The following is a 22677-nucleotide window of genomic DNA, read 5'->3' as shown; positions in this document are numbered from 1 at the left end:
TTAGCTGCAGCAGGCAGCAGGGCCTTCATTAGAGCTAGAGTTAAGGTCTGTTTTGGCTGCCTCATCAGCATCAGTGAACTGCGTCCCTGCGAGGTTTGATACAATTTAATTAACCTAATTAAAAGCTCTGATTGCAGAGATGATTGGGGTAGAGCCAGCAGCAACTGCATATTTATAACGAGCTGGAAGGTGTGGGACTGGAGCCAAATGATATGCATCTCTAATGAGCTGGTGCTATTGAAGTGTGGATTTGGAACACTAACATTTATTTTTGGCAACAATGGCCAGTTTATCTTCATGATAGAAACGATCACTGCTTGATCGTATGTAGCAGGGAGCTCAGCACTGTGCTCCCTGGGCTTCTCCAGCCAAGTGGCAGCCCCAGACAAGCACCCCACAGCCCAGCTGCTCCCCACCGATTCCCCCCCCCCCCCCCAACACACCACCAACACCTCCACATGCAGGCAGACACAGCACACACCAACCCACGCCCCTGCATCCCTCACATGCGTACCTGCAAGACAGCACACACAGTGTGCATGAACCCCAGCCACATGCTGGCAGTCCCAGATAAGCCAGGTGGAAGATGCCAGCAGGCTTCCCTTCCCTAGCCACCACCTCCTCCAGCCCTCCCATACCACCTCTGCCCTCTCCTGACCCTCCTGCCCCACAGCCGGGCTGGGCTCCTGGGACAAGGAACCTGCCTCTGTTGCCCCTCCAGGCATCAAATACTCCATGCCCTAATCTTCCACTGAGCACCTAGGCACCAGTACCCGAATAACACTAAGCAGCCTGAAATGAAAAGCTCTCCACCCACACCCCAGCTGCCATGGCAGGGGCTTTAAGGCTTCTGCTGCCTTGGCTGATTGGGCTGGCTAGAGGCTGGGTGAGTACCAGCACCTGCCCCTGGTCCACCTACTACAGCAAGAAGCTTTTCTCTTCCTGTTTAAAAACAGAGAGGCTGTCAGCCCCTTGCAGTTCTGTGCTCTGCAGGAGTGCTGTGTCAGAATGTGGGAGTTCCTGGCAGTCCGGGTCAGGAAACCCTTGTTTCTGAGCTGCAGCAGCTGCAGCTCTGCTTGACAGAGGAGATGGCAGTGACCTTTCTCTCTCCATGTTTAAAGGCTACAAACCCTGTTCAGACCTAAGGCAAGACATGCCACCAGCTCTCATCCCCCAGGACCCACAGGGATGTCCTGGCACAGGGCCCAGAGCTGTGCCCACATCAGCTCTGCTGTGGCTGGTGTTCGCAGCTCTGCCGCTGGAGCCTGCGCTGGGTCAGCCGGAGCAGCGAGGGGGGCTGCACACAGGCAGCCGGGCAGGCAGGGCACAGCCCTCTGTGCAGCCACCACAGCTGCCTGGCTTTGGGACTGTGGGCACAGGATGCGGGCACCTGGCTACCTGCGGCCAGTGCAAGAAGGGCTGCTGCATTCTTCCCTGGGAGCTGTTGCTGCCAGGCTGCTTGTCTTTGCTGGGCAGGGCAGAGGGGACCACTCGCCATTAACCACCGTGACCTGCCTTGCTGCCCCTCTGATGAGGATGTGTGTCCTGGAGCAGTGAGTGAGCAAGGCAGCAGCACAGGTCGGGGGGCTGCTCCCCTCCACCCTGGTTGGGTGCCCCCAGCCCTGGCTTTCCTCTCAGCGCGGGGTCAGGGCGCTGGGGGGAGTCGGGGTCCAGAGTGCCCAGCGGCAGCAGTGGGATGTCCCAGGCGTCCTGGGCAGCCAAGGTACAGCAGCAAGTCTGCCGAGCCACTTGGAAAATTTGATCCATTCTAATTATGCTGAAAAAAGCCCTTCTGATAACGAGTATGAAATGGAAGCGTAGATAATACTCATCTCTGAGTGCCATTAATCTTTAAAACTGGAACAATAAGTGAAAACACTGCAGGGCATATGAAGCAAGGTGTGATTCACATCTGCTCCTCTGTGGCTGCTGCCTGATTTATTGGCACAAGGCAACTTTCCTGCACTGTTTCAACAGAGCTGCGTTACATAACACCACGGACTGTTTTGCTTGCCTTTATCAATCAAAGTATCTCCTTGGTGTTTTTAATGATCTGCTGTCCTTCTTCTCTGGTACAGCTCAGGAGCACAGGAGACGAGTCCCCCAGACCCATGACTCCCTCCCAGTTCTCAGCCTCTTTCAGCCTGGCTGTGATACCAGCCTGTGATAGCAGGAACGGGGTTCCTCAGCCCGAGTGCACTGGTGGGGCAGGGCAGGAGGGTCTCCCAGGGCCCAGGCTGCTCTGCACCCTATGGACAGGGGGATGGAGGCTCCCTTTCCATCGCTACAGGGCAGGCGCTTGCTGATGCACCACTTGGAAGCACCCGGTGTACCTGTCCTCTCCCTGCGCCGCACAGACACTCACTCTCTAAGCCAGAGCTCTCCAGGTCCTCTGCCACCCAGATGTACCGCATCTATCTTCACATTTGATGCCTTTCATTTTCAAATGGCTCTCTTTGGGATTCACTTTCTTTTATTTAAATTGTGGATTTGCTGAAGTGACCTTTTAGCTGACTCCGAGGAGAGGTGGGCAGCTGCTTCCCATTGCAGTCCCAGAAAGACTGCTGACCTGTGGCTTTGAACAAGTTCAAAGCATTGCTTGCCTTTTGGCCATTCCCCTCAATAGAGCCTTTGGATGGATTTTTCTCCCACACTCCTGAAAAGACATCATCAGAGACATTTCCCCTCGCAGGCTCTTTAATATTTACACTGACTTTGTGAACAGATAATATATTCCACCTTTTTTTTAGCCTTTTAAAAGCACATGCTCCTTCTCATAGTGCAGTTGGAGGAAGCAGTGGCTGCTACATGGAGGCTGCCTTGGAAGGCTAGGAGGACAAACCGATCTCGGGGCGGGGGGGAAATGCAGATTGCTCTGAATTGCGCTTGCTTGCTTGCCTGCAGCTCACAGCACCATCCAGCAGGATCCCATGGCAGCCGCAGGCCTGGAGTGGCCCTGCTGAGTCCCACATCTTCCGCTGCAAAAGAGAGACAGTCCTTAAAACCTTCCTCCTAGTACTTACTAAGCCGAAAGCTGATCATCTTGTTAGTTGGAAGACAATCCAAATGCAAAACAAAATGCATCTAAAAACAGTCCCATAGATTGCCAAGCATCTTAAAAAGCCTGGCCATGGGCTTAACTATATCAAAATCACATGGACGCTTTTTGTCAAAATCATTCTAAACCAGGAAGGCAGCAAGCAGCTTACAACCCAGAAGTGTCATAGATGTACTTGCAAATGTTTGTCCATATTTTTGTTGATTCCAGACTGCAAGTCCAGGAGGGACTGTCAGATCTTGTGTTCCGATTGCCTGCATGCTGCCATCCACTGCATTTCACTCAGAGAGCCAAAACTGAGTCCAGCAGCTCCAGCTGGGTTTTGGAATTTCAGTCCTGAGGAGGCTGAGCCACAGCAGCCTCAAGCAGGAGGTTTGCCCCTGCCCAGGGCTTTGGTGACAGCAGAGAAGTGCTGAGGGGAAGGATGCCTGGGTGTTCCCGAGAGCAAAATCGTGACCCCTGGGGCAGAGGAGGGGAACACCTCTATAGTCCTTGGCATTTTCACTTGGATGTAAACTTCTTCGCCTCAAACCTGGTGAACATATAAACCATACATGTATGTGAGCAGAGCATAGCCAGAAATGTTGACGGAGGCTTCAGGGTACTGCTCCATTGCACATGTCCTGTGCCTCACACCATGTAGTGTGAAAAGCCTCTGGGTAACCTCCTGCCCCAACAAAATACATCAGGTCAACTGTTCATTGGGGCAAAAATCCTTCTTCACCTTTGGAGATGACAGGGGACAGCCCCAAAGCAGGAGCTCTGATTATAAGCCTGTATAAGCTGCAGGCATTACATGCCTGCTGAGGGCAATGCAAACCTCCCTGGTCCCTTCTAACACTGCAAAGATGGTGGACGACCGGGGTCCCTGGCCAGGTGGGACCACTTCGAGTCTGGTCAGCCTTCCCATTGCATCTCTCCCAGAAGCAGGTGTCAGACCTGTTTCAGGAGGACTCCAGGGAAGGACAAGCTTAGTCTCTCCTGCAAGCTGCTCCGGTGGTTGGTGTCCCTCTGGTCCAGGGTGCTGCTCCTCACTGACGGTCACTCTGGCTCCCCACAGCGCAGAGCACCGGCTGCTCAGCTGCCTGTGCCAGCGGGACTGCACGGCCCCTCGGGGCTCTCCGTGGAGCTGAGCTAGAGCAGTCCCATGACAGAGACAGGTCGGTGAAGAGGAGCCTGGGGTAGAAAAGCCAGGAGGTGCATGCCCAGCAGGACTCGCGCTGAGGGCTGGGACAGTGAGGGCGCAGGGGCTGTCTGCCGGCTGGAGGGGGGCTGGCCTGAGGTAGCCCCTTAGGTGGGCCAGTGATGACAAGAGCAGTGAGGCACACAGCTGCGCAGAAGGTCACATTTTTTCAGTCCGTGTTGCCCTAACAAACAAATGTCCCAGGATGCAGACAATAATGTTTTTATGAGACTCTAAATTCTAAACTCAAATGCTCTTTGTAGTGGACTAATAGCCAACACGTGGCCCTTCGTCTCATGCTGAACTTTTGTGGTCCTACAGAGGAAAAAAAGGCCCTGGTGAGCATTTACACTGAGCACTTTGTTCTCACAGATTTGTAGAGCAAAGAGAATAATGTATTGAGACTCTCAGCCCGTGCCAGTTTGGCTTCATTTGTCCTTCTGAACTTGCCATGAGAGATAATGTTTCCTTCTAATCTGCTGCTGTCCACCTACAGCAGGGATCCAGTGAATAATTCTCCCAAACAAGCCTTTATTCTTAAGGCTCTATCTGGCCCTAACCCTTTCTCCCTCCTTACAGAGTAATTGTTGTGTTCATTACATGATAATAGCCCAAGCTGTATTCCAGCCCACACTTGCCATGGCCACACAAACAAGGTTCGGGCTGCACTGCTTTCAGGATAATGCTGCTCATTTGGCATTATTTGAAAGAATGTGCCAGGCATCTGAGCACCAGGCAGGCTCACTTCGCCAGCCTGCCTGCATCAGATCACAAGTCAGATACAGTGGCTTTGCTCTCCTGCAAGAAACCAGCACATCCTCCAAAGAGCTAAGGCTTTTTTTCTACGTGAGATAATAAATGACTGTTATACTCCTATGGGAAGAAGACGCAAGGAAGAGGAAACAAGACTTATAGGTCTCTGGTTAGCGTGACAAATCTTTTTTATTCTTTCTGTTCAGGTACTTATGTCACCCTTTCACAATGATATTTTAATAAGCCTGTGTAAGCTTCACAAATTGCCCTTTATATCTGTGGGAGACGGGAAGCTCCAGGGGATGAACAATGTACACATTGAATGCACAAGAAACCCATTATCTAGTCTGCTCCTGGAAGTAACTCTCTAGGGATATCTGAAATGGGTGCCACTCTGAAAATACCCAAGGGAGCTCCCTCTGCTGTAGAGAGATATTAGTAATATCAGCGCTGGCTTCATGGTGCCTTTCAATGGGATAAAGCTAAGCCGAGGTCAGTTACTGTGGTCAGGCACTGACAGGGGGCTTTGTTCCTAACTCTGCTCCTAAGTTTAAGAAATGGCTAAGGGTCACTCTCTGATACCTCCCAGGAAGGCTGGAGAAACGAAAGCCTTCAGACTGTCCTGGCCTAAACCTTGGAGTTGGTTGACAAAAAGTGTTCCTTTGCTAAGGGGAGGCTGCCTGAGTGTTGTGGTGCTTTGTTGCCAGCTGGGCTTAAACCACGACACTGAGTCAAGTAATGACTATTATTTACTGCTAAGTAATGGGTTAGCTCAGACTGACATTTGCATTGCATGCAAGTGTCACACAGCATATGCCAGCTGCTCAGTCTGTAAGGACATGGTGGTGCAGGGTGAACATCTGCATGTGTACATGAGCACATATGTGTGCATGCAATTGTATTTAGGAGCACACATGCAGTGGTATGTATGCGGACTGCAGTCTGTGCAGGCTGTTCCCAAACTAGTCTGTGCATGGCAGGGGGGTTTCTCTCTAGGAAATGTAAGAAAAAAACCTCTCACATGCAGGTTCACACATGAGCATGTATATGCAAAAACATGCAGCAAGCATCCACCATACACATTCACAGTCAGTATGGGTACAAGATTGCTTACATCTCAAAGCAGTGGTGAAAAAAACAGGAAGGCACTGAGAGAGGCTTGTCTTCCCCAGTCTGTGCTTAGTGCTGTGTCCTGCAGCCCCTGCAAACCCCTGCCTGCCCAAAACATTTGCACACGCATCGATATCCCCCACCATCCCCATGGCTTAGACTCTGCCCTGTTCTCAGGGCTGCTCCTGAGCTCACAGAGCTATCCAGCAAGTGCGAAATATCCCCACACAGGACAGCTTGTTCCAAGAGAGCAGGAGCTCAGAAAACCTGAGCAGGAACGGCAGTGTCCTTTGTGTATCATGAGGCTGGACTCCTGCCAAATTCCTCTGCACCCACTGCCTCTATTAAATGCGTCAATCATTTCTTGGCAATCCAAGCCCCAGAGAAGAGTTGAGAGGCAACTTCAGACAGTTCAGTTGCTTTCATTAAAAGGTGAAAAATACATGCTGAGCAGGAGCTGAGAGCAGGGCTGAGCTCTGTCTGCACGGAGAGCAGGGCTGCTGAACCCGTCCTGCTGGGGAAGGGAAAGTGGCAGCAAAAGACAGACCTTCAGGTGGTCACGGACTCTGTCAGCCTGCGAAATACCCCTTGATGCCTACTGTTCAAGGACAGCCTGCGGACCCTCGCATGTGGGTCTTGGTCTTGTTGGGTGACTGGGAAAGCTGAGGGGGAGCATCAAGGTGAAGGGGATGCAGGAGTGCCAATGCACCATGATCCTGGTGTAGGTGGGCAGGGGTCTGGGCCAGGCAGTGGGATGGCTGTGATCTGCCTGGGACCAGACCACTCGGACAGCGTCTGATAGCCTAGAAGGTGTTGCCAGCTATTGCCAGTCAGCATACAGGGCTGGAAGGGAATCCGCTCCCATTTCTGGAGCTGAACCCAGGGGAAAAGGCTGGGGTGTTTGGTTCCCCACCCTCGACACCAGCTGCAGTGTCTGGGATGCTGGGTGGGAAGGTGCCCTCGCTGCGGGGTGGCACCTGGGCTGCCATGGCAGGGCCAGCAGTGCTGGCACCCAGGGAGCAGCGGGGCTCTTGGGAACAGAACAGGAAAGTCCGGGTGACTCAAAGATTCCTGGCACAGGGCACAGCTGGTGCCAGCTGATCACAGCATGAGAGAGGAGGACAAGTGGGCAGGGATCAGCAAGTGAATGGCTCCTGGGATGCCACACGCTGCCCTGGGGTCAGGGACCTTCCTGCTGGCAGATGCCCCCCACTGCCCTGGGAAATGCCAGGGCCCAGCGGGGCACTGATGGCTAGCTCCAGCCCCGATTCCTTCTGTCCCCCAGCCAGTGCTTCTTCCACCAACAGGGAAGTTGACGCGTGTGCAATTACTGTAGTCTCGTCGAGCCCAGAAAACCACCTCCCTGCGTGTGGACACCAGTGTCCCAAGAGGTTCACACCCTGCCAGGAGCTGCTCTGCGTGGGGCACTGTGCCCCGGGCAGCATGTGAGCCCTTCCCTGCTCAGCCCCACTCCAGGGGCTCCTGCAAAGCCACCGCACGCCCGTGCCGCTCCCACCCAGGCAGCTCTCATCTCCTCATCCACCGCTCCGCTTCTTCCCTTTGCCTTTGCCTCCTCACGTAATTGCTTTGATCTTCACTCCAGGGGCTCACTGTTAAAAATTAATGTTTCATGGATGTTGCTGCCCATGGCTTGAAAAATGGCTTTTCTCCCCCAGGTAGTGGCTCGCACCAACTCCTGAAGGACTGCTCTGCTCAGAGTTAAACAGATGGGGACAAAACCTCTTGGGCTCCTCGTGCCTCAGTTCAGGGCAGGATGGGACCTGCTCCTGCCCCGCGGAGCTGCGCCGAAGTGGGGAGAAGCTGTGACCATGCCACAGTGCCTAGGCTGTCCCAGCAGGCTCTGCCAGTCCCCAGAGCAGCCCTGCCCTCCCTGCCCGGGCTGCAGCGCTCGGTGGCTCCCGCCAGCCGTGCCCACACCCCCAGGGCTCGCTGCTGCCTTCGCACCAGCGAGAAAGGGGCCGCGGATGGGCCGCTGGGGCTCATTCCCCTGTAATTAGCAGAAGGGCCAGCGCAGGGTGGAGTGTGCCGTGCCCTCCATGCCCTCTCGATGGGGCTTTCTCCCCGGGTTCCTCTGCACCCAGGTGCCAGCAACCAGCGGAGAGCACCAGTTCTCTGAGCTTGTAACAGAGAGCTGTGGACAGCGGCGACTTCCCCAGCAGCCCCAGCATCTTTGTCTCCCCTTGCGGGCTGCCTTGTCCAGACTTCGCTGGCAGTGCCAGCGGCCCACAGCAGGTCCTGCCCCATCTCTCGAGCTCTTCTCTGCTGGGGGAGGCTGCTCGGTGCACAGCCTTGGCCGGGAGCTGAGTTGAAGGCAGGTCTGCAGCCCCGGGCGAGCACAGCCTGGGAACGGTCCTCTCTCCTGTCCTGCCGGGTGTTTTGGGAGGGAAGGGATGCAGTGCCCGGGGCAGCAGGGTGGGTGCAGCAGGAAGTCGAGCTTGCCGAGCTGGGTGTGTAGCATGTGGGGATGCTTGTCTGGGCTCCCAAAGCATTTTCCAAACACTTTAATTATAGTGATTTATATGGCAAAAGTGTGGGGGCGAGAGCTTGGGAAAGGCATTAGCAGGTTTGTTCTGAGGGCTCTAATCAGAGGTAGGTGGGGGGGGAGGGAGGGTACAGCACTGGAGCTGTACCTTGAACTGCGGTGTCAGGACAGGTTTGGAGGATGCAGAACCTCCCAGCCATGCCAGGGATGTGCTGACAGCATCCCTGAGGCCTTGGTGCATTATGTGCTCCTGTGGGAACAGCCCCGGCACAAGGAGTACCACCAGATGATCTCTGCCTGTCCCCTGCGCTGCTCCCGAGCCAAGGTCTGCAGCACTGGGCCTCCCGGGGGTCCTTCCCCACCACCAGCAGGGCTTAACCCAGCTGTAGTCAGCGGGGCTGTAGTCAGCCCCACGCACAGCACCGGCACAGCCCACACATCCCCTGCCATGGCAGAGGAGAGACATGAGGCCACGTGGCACACAAGAGTCTTTACTAGATAGCCACCAGAAAACCATCAACAATTCAACAGCAACTCAGTATTCTCCTCTTGTTGGTGTTATCTTGAAAATTAATAACCTCTTCTATCCTTGTTTTGTACAACATTGTTCTCTTAAACCTCCACCATGTTACACACACGCACGCTCCCATGCATGAACCCACAAACGGTTTTCTGCAGCTCCCCAGCAGCCGAAGAGCCCCTGGTCTCTGCACAGAAACAACAGCTCCCCCAAGCCCAGGGAGCCCAGCAGCCAGGAGAGCACTGCGGGACAGCAGAGCTCGCTCTGAAACCTCAGTCCCCTCCAAGCCTGACTTGCTCCGAGGAGACTGTCACTCCTACAGAGTCCTAATTACACTGGAGGAAGCAAAAGAAATATTGGGCTGCTGTCATGGCTGGTGGCAACAGCCTGGCCCCGGGCACAGCACGGGCGCTGCAGGGCCGAGCCACGGTTATCAGCTGGTGTGGAGATGCAAGCAGTGCTGGAGTGGTGGCTCTGACCCCTCTGAGCCACCACAGGATGCAGCCCTGGCAGCACGGCCGGAGCACATGTCACCCCTGCTGCAATCCTACCTCTTGGCCTGTTTTCTGATAAATAACCTTTTCCTGTCCTTTTTGACACTGATGTTTATTGATGTCTGAAATCCCTTACAGCCAGGTCTGGCCTCAGATAGCCGAGGTGCCCTGCGCATCCCATGGCCATGGAGCAGGAGCAGGGAGAGGGGCAGAGCCAGCTCCGCTTCACCAAGATGCCCACAGCCTCCCTAACACACTTGCTCCCAGACGTGTCAGGGTGGATGCTGGCAGTGTTCCCAGTGGAAACATGGCATTGAGGACAGAGTGAAAAAAGAGAGTGCTTTAAATAAACGTACCTCTGCTTCCCAAGGCGGCTGCTCCTGTCTGTGCAGGCAGTGCTGAGCATCCCCAGCCTCGGCTCTGTGCTGCTGGTCCTCTCTCCCAGGGAGTGTGGGGCAGCAACCCCAATGGCAAAGGGTTCACCCTCAGCCTTGGGGCCCAGCGCTAGTGTCCTCTGAGGGCAAAGGCAGCCAAGCCCGTGACAGCAGGATGCCCCCCGTTCACGCCACCGGCTCAGCCAAGGGCAGGAGGCACCAGCTAGAGGTCAGGGCTCCAGGGGGCTGAGCCAGGAGCTCTCACCCCCAGCTGCCATCCAGAGGACATCTGCACTAAAACTGCATGGACGCTGGGTGGCAAACCACTCTGCCCTACCTGGGGACAATTTGCTGATCAAGGGATAAGCAACCACTTCTCTACCCACAGGCTCACGTTATCACTTAATTGAATCCAATTGATTGAGAAGCTAAAAGCAGCCCTGGCTTAGAGCATTGCAGATGGTGCCTGGGAGCAGGGCAGCACGCTGAACCCTTAAAAGCATTGGCATCAAGGGCAGACAGAGTCTTGCTCTCCTAAAGTGTCTCACGCATCATTATTATGAACAGGAACCAGCAGCAGCAGGGCAGTTCTAGGGGAATATTACTTCTCATACTTCAAATCTGTACAAACAACCTCTTATTCTTGCTCCCCCTGCCCTCAGTGGGCAGACTCTGCTCCCACAGAGATTTCAAGGGAAGGAAGTGTGCATCTGCAGGGCGATGTGGGGGCAGCCTGGCTCTTAAGTGGTCTAACCACTAGCCCACACTGCTGGGAATGGAGCCCAGAAGACCTGCTGTCCAAACACAAGCTTGTGTGTATGAGCGGCTGCATCCAGGGTTACTTGTGAACCTGCATCCCCCAAGCAGTGCTGGAGAGAGGGAGATCAAGGAGCAGCCCTACCACAACTGTCCCCTATGAGGGAAGGGGGGCAGATACTGAGGTCCCTCCAGGCATGGGGAAAAGATGGGGAGGGAAGCAATGGGCACCTGAACAGCCTCAGTAGCAGCCTTCACTTTGCATAGTCATGCCTGAGATGAGAGAGCCGGGCAGGGGAGCCAGGGCTTTCTCAGCAGCCAGTTGAAAAGTCCCTGAGTGCAGCTGACGCACAGCACTCTGACTGGGGCTGCAGAGTTGGGGCATCTCCACACCAAGTAACAGCATGTGCTGTGCAAACTGCTTCTTTGCAGTGAGCCTGACTGTGGGACATCACAGGGGCTGGGGAAATTTATCCTGGCACTCCGTTTACAATGCCACTGCCCAGGCGTGGTCAGCCTTTGCTCACTTTGCGCTGCTCGTCTTTCTGATTTGGTTGCATTTTTCAGGCATTCAGCACTGGCATCCCTGCAAAAGCCAGTGCATACTTTATTAACTCTGCTACTTTCTTCTCCACTAATTAAAATCAAATTATATTTGATGCACACTGCATACTTTGCAGTGAAAGCAACCTGCTTTCCCCTTCTGCTCTCTGGAGCCTTTGATGCTGGAGCAACTTATTTAGCCTGCTGAGCTGAAAAGAGCGCAGCCCTGCAGAGACCACGGGGGTGCCCAAGGACCCAGCTGGCTGGAGCCTCTCCTGGGCTTCACTTCTCACGTTCATGCCAGGCTGGGGCCAGAGTCCCCCAGAGCTGAGGGGAAGAGCATCAGTGCAGCATCCAACAGCCTCACTCCAAGCTGGCAGTGAGGGGAAGATGCCCAGCAGCTGGGGAAGGTAATGATTGGTGTTAGCAGAGGCTGTGAAGGGCCGTAAGTGCCCATGCAGATCTCCAGCCATGCCTTGCCACCCGTGGAGTGCCAATGCTGACCTACCAGCTGTCCCACAGCCCCAGGAGGTGCCTGCCCCATGGGACCTGGAGGCACAGCAGAGAGAGGAGAGTGGATACTCATAAGCCTCAGTCTGCTGTGTCAGGGGCCTCCCTGCACTACGCTCTGGCACTGAGCAGTTCATTAATTCTTCTCTGCTCCATGCTTCGAATGGGACACAGCCTTGTGAGTGCAAAGTGCTGCTTGCTAGGCAGGGTGGTGTGTGTTGCTGCACGCAGCAGACAGCTGCTGCCGGTGTCACAGCCCTCACAACTTTGCCATCAGCTCCTTCCTCCAGCAGGTGACAAACCCATACCCGGGGAGGACTGCAAATGGCACTCTGGCTGCAGCTCACGTCCCTCTTGCCTTGGGCCAGCAAATGGTAACATCTGCCTGTGTCCTGTACCCAGGGAGAGACCTGGCCCAGCAAGGTGCAGTTCACCCAGCACATGCTGCTGGGTGATCCCAAGGGAACTGAGCCCAGCTGACAGCAAGCAATGAGGCTCATGGAAAGGTGAGCAGCAGCAGTCACCCAGGCCCTGGACTCCGTTTTGGGTCCATCTGTCTCCTCCACCATAGGCCTGGGCACCAGCACATGCCACCAGCATGTTTGGCCCCCTGGGGACCAGGAGAGGACGAGCTGCTTTGGACCGTGCTCCAGCCCCGTGCAGATCCGGTCCCTGCACAAGAGCGCAGTGTGAAGAACGTGGGGAGCACAGGACCTGGAGCAGCCCCCTCACCAGAGGGTCTCAGCAGGCGTTGCAGCCGACAGCACTCCATGCTGCACCGGAGGAGGCACCCACTAATGCCTCAGCTCAGCTGTAGCTCAGCACAGGGCCCGGGCAGATCTCATCCCTCTGCCTGGCAGTCACAGACAGGTGCTTTTGCCCGAGTGCACTAAAATGCAGGTACCGGCTCCCCAGGCAACACAGCAAGTGGCTCAGCATGGAGCGAGCGTCACCATAAAGGGCCTCGGGAGAGAGGAAGACGTGCCCCAGGCCAGCCCCTGCCCTGTATCCCCTTAATGAAGCCATTACACTTGGATTTTTTTCCTTAGGGAAGGTGTAAAGTTTCTGCAAAAAGACAAGACTTCCCCTGTGGCCCTTGTGCTGGTGCTGGCAGGAGCCATGTTTGGAGTAATACATCATCAATGGAAGGTATCTAATGATATATTGCCCTAATACATCACCATAGCAACAGTGCTCTAATAATGTATTATTCTAATGTGTTACCCAAGCACACGTTCTTGCCGATGATGTATGGCTGGGATCGCTGTGCTCTGCCAAGCCCAGATGCAACAAAACTCTCCTGACTGCCAAGCACCCTCCTTGGAGCAGTGCCTGCCACCGCACGGGATGCATTGGCCAGCTACAGGTGGGCTCACCCCTCCTCCTGCCGCGAAGGACACCTCTCGTCACACCAGGGACTTCTTGGCACAGACGGTCATCTCGCACAGTGAAAACTGTGTTTGGGAGTGTGCAATGTATTTGAAAATAATGATTGTGGTCAATGTGCTATTTCTGAGGTGGCTGCTCAGACAGCAGGGAAACAGGCTCCGCCACGGCAGTTGTGAAGCTGTGTCTCAGCTCCCCACACAGTCCCGCCAGCACACGCCATTCTCCCTCTTCTCCTCCCCCCTCCAGCCCTGGACTCCCCACTCCCCCATACCTTAACTCTAGCACCAGTCGGTAGGGGACATGCAGGGAGGAGTGTGAGACTGGGCCAAGGGTGACAGTGCTGCAGAGTTTGCTCCCACCTTCATGGGCATCCTCAGTCAGAGGTGCTACCTTGGCACCCAAGGGTAGAGGAACTCCTGAACTTGGCGTACATCAATGCTCATCGCGCTGCACAGTGCTCAGGCAGCACACACCTGGGCAGGCACCACCACAGTCCTCCCCCTTCCCTTCTCGCAGCTGAGGTATAGTGTCTCACGTGTGGAGCTCTAAAAGACAATTTGAAAAGCATTCCTTTCCTGGCATTTGAAAAGTTCAGAAGGGGAAGTGACGGGCTGGTTTGTGCATTTCTCCAGCCCCTTCCAAGGTAGCGAGGCTGCACAGCGCCCTGGGTTTGCTCATTAACAATGAAAATACCAGCTGGAATTCTCCTGCTGCCCGTTACAGGGACAGCATTGTTTCCAATTCACACTATCTTTTTGACCATTCAAATGCCATTAATTCAGTCACCCCAATGCGTAGGACAGTTATCTGAAATGTTTTCCCAAACAGCTTAGTGACTATAGAGCAACAATTCATGGAATTGCTTGGGGACATCTGCGCAAAGCAACGCGCAGCAAAGAGCTCGCGGCCAGCTGAATGCTCTCTGTGTGGACCCCAGATTCCACAGAGGAGCAGGGAAGCCGGCAGACAGAAAGACTGAATGAATGGCAGGAGAAATCATTTCATCTATGCAAATCCATGCCAAGCTCTCCGCGCAGCTGTTGTCAGCGGGGAGCTCTGCCCCTCTGGACTGACATGTAAGAAGATTTTATTGTGCACTGAGACGCTCCCTTTGCCAGACCAGCAGCCGCTCACTGCACAGGGATCGCAGCCACTGGTGTCCCCCATGGCCTGCATCTGCCGTCCACATGCGTCTGGGGCGAATTCTCTCTGGCAGCACTGCACGAGGAGCAGGGCTCGGGGGGGGGGCGGTCTGCAGAATGGCACTCACTGCCTCTCTGCTCTGAGATGCCCAGGCCTTAGAAGCCCCTAGAGAGTGAAAGCTAACTACCAGCTTAAAGCTAATGACACCTACGGCTTATTCCTTCATTGACCATAAGAGGAACAGCAGCACTGCCTGTATCACTAGTTGTCTGTAGTGGTTACAGCAGCAGTGAAGAGGAACCCTCTGGGGACCTGGAGCAAACCCCCAGGGTGACCTCGCAGCACCCACCTGAAGGGAGCCCTGGGCCTCAGGGCAGGAGCAAAGTGGGACAGTGACCCCTCCAAGCCAACCCTGCCAGCATCAGGCTAATGGAAACCAGAAAGCAAAGTACTACCTGAGAAAAGGGGCCTCTGCAGTCTCAGATCTATCACAAGCGGCTGCTAAGGTGCAATGTCAGCCCAGCTGGAGGCTTTCCCAGTGAAGAGACTCTCCTGCAGCAATTCTGTGAGGGTTGCATCATGCTGGGCACCACACAGACCCTCCCAGTGAGGGAGTACAACAGGAGTGGCATGGAGGGGCATTCGGTCCCAGGGCAGAAAGAAGTGGACACAGCAGAGCCTGACCCTGTTCTCTGCACTCTCAGAACATGGAGCTCACTTGCTTCAGGGAAGCCCTAGGAGAAGACTAGTTGCATTAGGAGAAGTAGGAAGAGCTCTGCAGGCAGACCTTTCCCTTTCCTTCCTAATGTGCTGGTGGCTTTACCAGCAACCCTGCACAGCCAGCCCATCTAAGAGGCGCAGTGTGGGAGCTCTGCAGCAGGCAGACCTGCTGCACCAGGGCTGCAGGGTCCTGTGCTTGTCCCACCTGAAACGATCCAGCAGCCCTGTGGCTGGCAGCCAGCAGCCTACTGCTCAGCCACAAGAAAACAGGTCAGGTCTTCCGCGCTGGCCAAAACCCGGGCTGGGACAAGGGCCCAGCGCTGCCCTCCTCAATGCCAGCTGGACCTCTGCAGGCTTGGGCTTCTTCTACAGCAGCCCCGTTGCCAGGGTCAGCAGACATACCTGGGTACCCACGTACCATCCAGGTCCCCATGAAATACCCAGAGCTGAGGGGACAAGGCACTTCAGAGACCCAAACTTGTAACACCCCAGAGTGGGGTCCCGCTGGCACAGACCAACCAGAGCCCCAGCCTGGCCAGTGCAGAACCTGACCGTATGTAGAGGCTGCTCAGTCTCCCCAGGGCCATATCAGACTGTCCCCCAGCTGTAGTTAAGCATGCTGCAGCCCCAGCTGTATGTGTGGGTGGTGAGAGATGCAGGAGACCTCCCTGTGCTGCATTTGCAATGCTCCCATGCTGCACCTGGGCAGATTCCAATCTCTCGACATTTCAGGGGGACAGCAGTGACAAATTACAGCATCTGCAGTAGAGAAAAAGGGAAACAGAGGGACCAAAGGAGGAATGATTGTATTATCAATAATGTTTCCAATAGCTGATGGATGAGGACACCCAAATGATTTTTAAGGTTTCAGTAGAAACCCTCCAAATGGCAGCACAAAGGCAAAGCATGTATTAATCCAGGGTCTCCTAAGGAAGTCCTCCAGGGATGTGCACGGCAATGCCAGGCGCAGGCAGAGTATGTGCTCAGCATCATGCTGTGGACAGCCCATTTAATAGCAGACAAGAAGGGACCTTTTCCTTGTCCCCATGGAGACACAAGTAATCCTGAGAGCTTTCTGAGAGGGATGAACACACAGACACGCTGCTCAATGGGACTCTTCCAAATTGCCGCGATTTTTCCCCACCTTCCCTATCCAGGGCTCAGTGTGAATGCTTACTAAACAGCTCTGGAAACAAATAGTTTTTTGAAAGCTGCTGAAGAAGCCCACTGCTTCCACCAAAACTAAGAGTAGAGAACATCAACGAAAAGATCACCTCCCAATTCTCTGGGGAGCTGAATTGGCAGAACAGCCATCCTGTTTCAATGAAATACAAACATTCCCTTCAAAAGGCGGGGTGCAGCCCCTCACCCTGTACATGGCAGGATGTACAGCTTATAGCTCTGTGATGCCGTATGTCAGACACAGCCTTGGAAATGCTACCATGCTGGAAACGTAACAGACAACATTGTTTTGTGTTGCAAACTGGCAAATCTCCAGGCTGGGGTTTCAAGGGATAATTTGTAGATTGAATGTTAATGAAAATTATTGTTGTTATCTGGAAAGGCTGTGCTGATTTCACTCTGATGCCAATTGCACATCTTTTTTTTTTCTTTTTTCTTTTTTACCCCTGTACCAAACAGAAAGGGCAATTCCAGCACAGCTGATGATTCAGGAAGCCAACTGAAGGCATATGGGAAAAGGTGATCCTTTCTGTGCCTGGCCTATGTCACTCCCTCCTCAAACTCTGCTGCTTTGAATACTTGCTTAGATATGGGATCAGTGTTTCACCTAAGTCCTGTCTGCCCTTCCTCCTGCCAACTCACCACGCTTCAGTAACCATCCCCCAGCCATGGTATCTGGAGGTCAGGAGCAGGCATCAATGGGATCTTTAATAGCATAAATCTTTTTTTAGCTCTTTGGGGAAAGAGGCAGGCAGGGGAAATACTGTCATTTATGCAGCCCTGCACTACATGCAGAGTTGTGACATGGCTTTGCTCTTGGGAGCCTTTCTGTGTGAAATACCAGTTCACAGAGCAGCGGCTTACCTGAGAAAACTGGCTGAGGGTGCTCCAGCAGCGCAGCACAGGCCAGTGCCCCCCCTGCAGCTCCAGAGAAGACCCTCACCCTCCCCACCGGGCAGGCTGGCTCCTGGGCCACTCGGCAATGCACTGCAACCCACCATGATTTATGTGGCACTTGTACAATTGATGCGCTTTGTGCCTGGGGACAGTTAAATGGTAGCTCTGTCATTAGTTTAAGCAGAGGTTAAAGGTGATCAATAACAAGGGTTTCATGCCCAATTGATCACCCCTTGCTATTTATTTCTGCCTTTTGCTTTCCATCCCATGGTGCTTTTAGAAATAGTAATTAAAGACATAACAAGTGTTCCACTAAGCAGAATATCAAACACTCCAGATATCGATTCAGTACTCTCCCTCTTAATGATGCTGACCTGCGCCTGTCCCCAACACCAGCAAGGCTGGGCCAGCCTGTGAGGCTGCTCTCCCCGCCAAAGCCAGGGCTGGGGAGGCGAGCCCCCTCCCTGGGGGGCACAGCCAGCCCCTGCCCTGGGCAGACATGGGGAGCACGGCCGAAGTGCAGCACAGGGAGGGCTCTGGGATGGAAAGATTTTACCTACCGAGTCCAACGCTTTCCCTCCCAAGAAGCTGACCAAAGCTAGTTCAGCATGCAGATGTGGCCACGCATTTAAGCCACACGCTGTGGGCAGCAGACTGGCTGGCCAGTCCCAGGACAGGCAATTTGGCTCTGTCCTGCTGCTAGCTGTGGGCTCCCACCTCTGCCCTGCGTTGCCGGCTGTCACAGGCTGCTTGGGGACAGAGCCAGGCTGACCCCCCCACCTCCTGGGGAGGATCCAAACAGGCCAGCAGCAACATCGGACCAGGCAAATGCCCCGACACAGGCACATGCCTGTGCCAACCGCTCCTCGCCCCGCTCAGCTCTCCCAGCCCTCACTGTGCCCCAGCACTCCTAGCTCCCCCCAGACCTAGCACTGGGAGGTGACCTACAGAGAGGGAGCACGCTGGATGACAAAGACGTTCAGCAAAGTATCACTGAGTGCTTTGTTTTTACCATCTACACTAGAAAGAAATGGCTGAAAATGAATAGCGACAGGAAAGCAAATGCAAGGCAAGTGTCAGGGTGCATATAGCAATTGTGCAACCCATTAGCCTGTCGTGCTGCAGAACCCTGGCTCACAAACCCCCACAAAGATCTGCCTATTTGTCTTTCACTTTAAAAGCATATTTAGGGCAAACACACCCTGAGACAAGCAAAAGCATCTCAGTGACTTTGGGGACAGTTTCAGGTTTTTCATTTCTGGTGAGTGTAGCCATTTTCTGGGTTGCAGCAGAAGATATCACTGGCTGCACCTTCGGCAGAGGCAAGGAGATGGGGATGCTTCTCAGCAGGTGAGACAGCACTGCTGCTTGGCCCTGCACTGATCGTCATGATCCAGGGGCTGGAAAGTCCCTGGTGCCATGCAAGCAGCAGAACAATCCAGCAACCAGTAAGACTAAGGAAGTGAGAGCCAATAGTGGGATGCTTCCAAAGCTGAGAAAGCTCTTTTCTTTGATACACCAGTAAGAGGCTTGTTGAAGAAAGACTGTCACAGACTTGCTGCAGTCAGAAGTGGCAAGCTCTGCTACTGAGTTGTTATATATTCTCATTTGAAAATAAAATTGCATGTTGCTGCTGAGAGTAAATGAAGTAATTTCAGGAAAACAAAGAGCTAAGAATCCTCCTATCAGGAGCAAATACCGTTTGTGTCACAACCATCTTATGAGCGAGAGCATGATTTTCACACATACCCGAGAGAACTACAGGACAGAATGAATCCAGCACTGCAACTGCCTGCTGCTTTTTGCTTGCCCATATTTGCTGAAGAGTCAGCATCCTTCATGCTGAAGTTTGGCTGACAAGCATGCTGCTCAGCCTGCTTCTCATGGGGCTCAGCAAACCCCTCGTTTCCTCCAACTAGACGGCTGCAGATGACTCCAGCTCCATTCTCTGAAGTGATAATGTTTAAAGAAAGGAAAAAAAAAACAACCCAGGCCCTGTGGTGATTTGTAGCCTGAACCACAAGATACAAGGCTTTTCTGTGATGATGGGTTTGTTAGATCGCTCCCACGCCTGTTGCAATTCTGCGCCTTTTAACAGGTCCATCAGGCTTCTCCCTCACTGCCGCAGGGGCTGGCAGCTGCAGGGGCTGAGGCACAGCGGATCAGACCCCTGAACCTCACCGCTCGAGCAGATCCTGCGACTCTCTGCTGTGCGAGTACATGGACTCATTCAGGAGAACACCGTGGGGGATGACAAGGGAAGCAACATGCGAGGTCAGGTTTGGCAACAGTTTTCATCCCTTTGCTCCTGAATAATGCTCCGACACCTGAGACCGTGCTAAGGCATGAGAAAAGACGTGTGATTAAAACTGTTCTGAGCACTAAGCATTCACCAGCTCCTGGCACTTCGAGCTCTGCAGAGGACACGAAGGCATATGGGGCACAGACCTTGGTCCTGAAGAAGAGAAATTCAAAGTTGCAACCCGATGCCCACCTGGCTGGGAGAGAGGGCAGGGGACAAGGGCCAGCCACCACGGCACGTCGGTGCTCCTCCAGAGAGCTTCGCCAGATACATGCCACAGGCAATGTAAGTAAAAATAACACTGTGCTGATGCAAGTCGGCTGGGACCTGGAGAGACGGTACTCGGCTGTGCTTGTCATCACGAGCTGGAGCACCACGGGGCTCCTGGGCTGACGGACACCGTTTCAGCAGTGGGCAATGCCCTTCCACAGCACTTATCCTCAAAACACACAGCCAGCCTGTCCTGCTCTCCACAGCCCTGCGGCAGCAGGGTCAGGAACACTTTGCTCAGACCAGGAAAATACCCATATAGAGACTAGTGAGAGAGGGGGAAGCAGGAGAGCAGCTCTTGCATCCCTACAGTACAGCTCTGCCCGCACTGCACCTCAGAGTCCAGCACATGGAAATGTTCTTTCCACTGGAGCTACCGAGTAAGCTGCCTTCAAACCCACACTATTCACACACCTCACCAGGGAGCTTCTTACACTGCTGTAGCTCTTTTTGCTGAGGTCCTCTCAGCACTCCATAGAAATTAACCCTTGCAACTTAAGGAAAGATTTATTACATCACTTCATGAGAAGTAAAAACACTGGGAAAAAAAACCCAAAACATTTCTCATAGTCCTCAAGGAAATTAACAGGAGATCTGGGAGTAAAATCCAGGAGCTCTGATACTGTTTTAGAGGAAAGTCTCCATTGTAGCAAATCTGATAACTGCCCTTCTGTACTACAGTTCTCTCACTGCCCACACTTCTGTTGGTTTATTTGAAAAGCCACCACTTCTTTTGTCTGTAACCGGGTTAGTCTTAAACACGACTGAAAAAACTTCTCCAATTTAAAACTAATTATATATTTAAAAAAAAATACATAAACACGTCTGATGCAACAGCCTGACTCTTTAAAACCAATCCTGCAAATGACTGCAAAAAGATGCAAACATGTAAATCAAATTCATTTCCCAGAGTTTTGGCTAGCTACAAATTTAAGATCCAGCATAATCTCAAAGTCACACAGCCTCCAGGGTGAGTGAGAGGTACTAATACACATTGAGCTCCAGGTAATGAAAAACCACAGGACAAATTTCCACAGGAAAAAAACCCAAACCTACAGTGAAATGAAAAAATGCCCATTGGCTTTCTCATACCTTGTATTGATCCCCTAGTGAGGAGCAGGCACTTCCACGGAGCATCTGACAACTCTGGTGCATATACGTGACATCTGCAAGAAGACTTTTGTGCATTTGTTCATTCATTTACTTTCAAGGCACTCAGCTGTTATGGGTATAGCTCCTGAGACAGGGAGCCGAGCAGCTTAAGATCGGCTTAAGAAGGCCATCCGCCTTTCTTAAACATGTTGACAGAAAAGCCAGCTTGGAAACATTACGAAAGAAATACTGCTTTTTGGCTGTGGCAAGTGCTGTCCATTTTGGCCCTAGGGCAGCTGTTGCAGGAATTAAAAAGCAGGAAGACTTGGAAGAATGATAATCTGGCAAAGTGATCAAAAGCGGATTGCCCTCTGTGGAGCTGCAAGAAGTCAATGTGCCCACAAGGAAACACAACTGGGTGCTGGAGGTGTTGCACAGATGTTTTTATCGGGCAGAACACTCCAAAAGAAAGGTGGCAAAGAGGAAAATAAATAAAAAACATCTTTAAAGTTTGGGACTGACAGCATTCTCCTCTGCAGCAAGCGTTTTCAGCGGTGTATGAGCCAGGGCACCTCTGTAACTAAAACAGCTTTGCAAGGCTTGCAAGAAATAACACTCATTTTGACCAACACCAAAAATAATGTGGTATCAAGGAACATGAAATATTCATGAAGTCTGATCTAACATGAACATTGTATCTTCTATACAGTATCATATGCTTTAACGCTGCCTTTGCAACCTTTTAATTCCCATGCACAGCATGGTAGGTTACACGGAGAAGCCTGGTCTTACTAGTTCAAATTGAAACTAGGGGGAACTTTCATGGGTTGCGTTTACATGAATCACAGAGGAAAACACCTGATTAAGTGCAGTTGGCTGTATTTCTACTTCTGTGCTCAGGTGAGAGCTGTGTGTGCACACATGCACAGTTACACTCATCAACAAATAACAAGTGGGAGAGATGCTGAATGCCCATAAATCAGCTCTGCAAAGCGCAGTGGGAGTTCACATGAAAGACTTAACGAGCTCCTTCTCTGTGTTTTTCCTAGATATGCACCTACATATAAAACAGAGGGATGACGCTGATCAGAGCCCACATCGTATTCACTGGTGTAAGCCTGGAGAAATCCTGCTCTTTGGAGTTGCCCATTTCAGGAGGACCTGTTGGGCCAGGTCTCTCTAAATCTTAGCAAGACCAGACACTTTCTTTCATCTATGGACATCTAGCATTTTAAAACAAAACCACAACAGCCCCCACGACATCTCAGCTTGCTCCTGCCCCTGCCTGGAGCCGATCTGCTCCCAGAGCAGCAGGAGGGCAGCCCGTTTGCCTGCATCCGTGCTGCAGGCAGGGCACGCCGGCAAGAGCCACGGCAGGCTGCGCTCCTGTCCTGAACACATGCGACAAGCTACAAGCACCGGCTTGGAGTATGTTGGCCAGGATGTGCTGGCTGTAAACAACCCAACTGTAAGAAATAATACAAGGCAGCTAGGGAGAAGCAATTCCACAGCCGTGGGCTTCTGCCCTGCGGGCACGACCCAAGCCTGTTTCCAATACCTGTGAAATAATGCTGAACTTTCCCCGGGCTGATCCAGCTCCAACCAAACAACGGTAGCATTAGCATAAAATTAAAATAATGCAAACAACATTAGCACAGAATTAAAATATATGCTCAACCAGACGGTGCTGAAATCTTTCCTTGTGGGAGAGAGACGGAGCAGGGATGGGCAGAATTAGGAACAAGATTCCAAGGTGTTAACACTGATGCTCAAAATTTACATTAAAAGAGATTACAGCGTTTCTGCTGCTGCTGCTTTAGCTAGTTAGGGGACGGTTTGCATTGCCGGTGCTTTGCTGGGATCAGGCTCTGAGCGGAC

This window comes from Aquila chrysaetos, chromosome 16 (genome assembly GCF_900496995.4).
Source record: "Aquila chrysaetos chrysaetos chromosome 16, bAquChr1.4, whole genome shotgun sequence".
Taxonomy (NCBI): domain Eukaryota; kingdom Metazoa; phylum Chordata; class Aves; order Accipitriformes; family Accipitridae; genus Aquila; species Aquila chrysaetos.
This window is presented reverse-complemented; position numbering follows the sequence as displayed.